The sequence below is a fragment of the Hemicordylus capensis genome, chromosome 9 (assembly GCF_027244095.1).
Source record: "Hemicordylus capensis ecotype Gifberg chromosome 9, rHemCap1.1.pri, whole genome shotgun sequence".
Taxonomy (NCBI): Eukaryota; Metazoa; Chordata; class Lepidosauria; order Squamata; family Cordylidae; genus Hemicordylus; species Hemicordylus capensis.
Genome location: NC_069665.1, coordinates 23411400 through 23415057, shown reverse-complemented (window position 1 = coordinate 23415057; position 3658 = coordinate 23411400).

Sequence of the window (3658 nt, the reverse complement as noted above, 5' to 3'; positions counted from 1 at the left end):
TTTGTCAGTGGTTGGTGTGTGTGTGTGTGTGTGTGTGTGTGTGTGTAACTTCTCTATCTAGTGAGATGCCTTTCCTTGCCTTTTACTTGATGTGGCAGACTTCCAGCCAGACATGCTTTTAGGATTACAGGTGGACCTCATTATTGTTAGGGTCTTCCATTCCTATAAATTACCACGGGTAACAAAACCTCAGATAATGAGGGATTAAGTCAATGGGATTGTGGGGGTTAGGTTCCTAGATACTTAAGAAATGTGGAAATGTGTTTTTTAAAAGGGAAAACAGGCCAAATAAAGAGCTCTACTATGTTCTGTGGATCTCCTGGCGTCCAACAATGCCTTCCAAAAGTCGGATTTTTTTTCCAGTGATTTTTTTTTTGTTAACAAAATGAGCCACAACATGGCTTCTGTGGACAAAATGGTGGCTGGATACAATCTCTGCGATCATTTCCAGCCTTCTAGGAACTGCAGATACTTGGGTTTTAACCCTTTTGTATCCACAGATGTTGGGTATCTATTTGACACTGGTGGATACATGAAACCACAGTAACACTTCCGCATCTAATGAGGTTTGCCTGTATCTTGCTAGCCTCTTGATCAATAATTTTGGAGCATCCAAAATGAAGCACCCATCACTATTGTGCTTGGGTTCAGGAAGTCTACAGATTTAATTTTTATTTTGGTAATTCTAATGTTTCAACTTGCTTCAAGATGCAGAAAAACAGTTGCCTTCCAAACTTGAATTTAGACAAGCACTCTTAAAACAGTCATACAACTTCCTAGTAGTATAAGCTGGTGTGTATACATGAAGATTTCTCACCCATTCCTTGAGCGCCTATAATCTAATCCTTTCTGGTATTGTGCCTTGTTCTGGTACTTAATACCATTTAAACTTTTTCTAAGTTTATTTTGAACCCATGATTAATTGTTAGCATCTAATTGTCAACAAAAGCATGACATTCTGCCTTACACTTGTTTAAGGGAGTGTTATCCAACTTTTTATGGAAGCCTCATAGTAACAAATACAAACGGCACCAAAAATAGCAGGAAAGCAGAGTTCTGGGTTGTTGTTTTTTTGAATACGGAAACATGTTAAGACCTCCAACACTGATGCCGCAGTCACTGCTACCTTCAGCATCTTTGTCTGTTGATAGTTGACCCATGGGTTCAAGGTCAACATTAGTGTTAACCTAAAGAAGAATCTTGGACCCACCGCTCAGAGCGTGCTCAGTCTAAGAGGCTAAAAGATGACGACAAGGACGGGCATCACAGATGTCATAAAAAACGGAAGCACCAGAGGGATGGTTTGCCTAATTGCTCAGGGTCGAAGCACAGATGACATCAACACCTCAACAGTAAAGGATCCAACAATCAAGAAATATGCTACACTTGGTAGGGTTGCAATGAGGGAAAGGAAATTTAGATGCTGTGACATGTCTACCTACAAAGGCTTGAATCGTTCGGACAATGATTTTTCCTGTGACACTCTGGATGCAAAAGCTGGACTTTGAAGAAGCAGGATAGAAAAAGTATTGACGCTTTTGAACTTTGGTGCCGGAGACCTTTTGAGGAGACCATGGACAGCCAGAAAAACAAATGGATCATAGAACAAATCCAGAATTTTCACTTGCACAAATGACCAGCCTCAAACTATCATAGTTTGGACACATTATGCGAAGATCCAGCTCCCTTGAGAAGTCCATAATCCTGAGAAAGCTGAAAGAGAAGAAGAGGACGGCCAGCAGCAAGGTGGATGGACTTGATTATGACAGCAATGAATGCACCACTGAGAGACCTTAAAGGCCAAGTTGAAGACAGATAATCCTGGAGAGAATCTATGTGATCACTAAAAGTCAACACCGAATGGGTGCGTGTCCTGCACAGTGGGTGGTGTCAAGAGCGCCTTGATGAGCTAAAGAAGTCCTCCACGGTAGTTACTGCGCAGGCGCACAACCCATTTTGTGAGTGAACACGGATCACCAAACGCTTATCTGGTACAGATAAGCAACTTGTGGTGTTTTTTTGCCATTAAATTCTGGGAGGATGGCTTTTGCCTGCCAAGTAAAAGATAAGGTGCCTGGTGTGAGCAAATTTTGATAAGATGGACACAGAAATCCACCCCACTCCCTGCCACCAGTTTGCTATCTACTTGCCTAAACGGCAGAGGTGGAATTGCCCAGAGTCGAAGCAGAACCAAGCTGATGGGCAGGTTCACATGGATGCAGACGGTCTCTGGCATAACCTGGTCCCAGGCCATTGAGGGTTCTATAGGTCAAGACCAGCCTCATGATTTGGACCTGGAAACAAACTGGCAGCCAGTGAAGTGCTTTTAACAATGGCATGATGTTAGTTGTTGTCCTAAGATGCTACCAGTGCTCCTTTAGTATCCAGCAGCAGCACCCCCAAGCTGTGAACCTGCTCTGTATAGAGGAGTATAAACTTCTCCAAAAGGTAGAACACCACATCTCAGGCTTGACAAACCATTTAGCCTACCACTTAAAACAAATGGCAAACCCTCCCGGTGATAGATCGCATAGTCAGTGTGCCAACAATAGAAATATCGCATTGTTCTTCTCTTGCATGAAATTTCCCTGCACAAAAAAATTAACTTCACAAATCTCAGTTTAAAGAAACACTAATTGTATCTTTTAATAAGCTGCCACTGTATCAAGCATAGCTTTGTCAAACTCTATACAAACATTCATTAGTCAGCTTTGTTACTTCACAGAGGAGCTGTAGCTCATACAAATAAGCCCAGAAGATTAATCTGAAGGAAGGGACCCTTGCATTCTCGGCTTACAGGGAAACCTGCCATTCACCAGAAGGGGGCATTGCTTGACTGGAAAAAGATGATTTTCATTTTCTAAGCACTTGATGGAATAAGTGTTGTGTTTTGTCTAGATGCAGGCCAGGGCCTACCATTTCTCCATGCATAAATATAAAAGTAATATTTTACATTTATTGTAAATATGTTATAAAAATAAAACTATGCCATAGCATTTAAGCCATGTGTAAATATATAAGGATAGCAGTGATTATTGTGGGAAATGCTCTCAATCAAAGCAGACTTTCCCCCACAATTGTCCACTAATGAAGGTTTTTTGGAATAAAATTGCTTTTAAAAAATGTAGTAACCCTACTTTTTTTTTAATCGTAGCTAGATGTTTTAATTTACAAAGATTCCATGAGTTATCTTAGAACCAAAGAACATCAGCAAGAATGCTGGTTGTGAAAAATGGTATGATCCTCTTCTCCTGCATGAGAGGTTAAGCCAAGTATGAACACCAACAAATTTCTAAACTAACAGAACTTATTCAAAAAATGAGAGAATCTGTTCTAAACCTTTTGGAGTAAAAAGTTCCCATTGATGGCTTTCATAAAAAGATACAATTTGAAGCTTGATGTATACACAAGCTCTTCTGTTTTATACACTGCTTTTCACAGTTCTTTGCATTTGTGTATTCTATGTCCATTCTAAGAAAAGAAAGATTAGGGAAAGAATGCTTTCTTGAGCCATCACGGAAAGGACTTGCTGTTTCTCTTGCTGCAGAGTCAAACCTTCTGGAACACTATTATGAATATTTATATACCACTTTACCACAAAAATGTTCAACGTGATTTACACAGAAATAAGAAAGTTCCTTGTCCTCAAAGGGCTCAC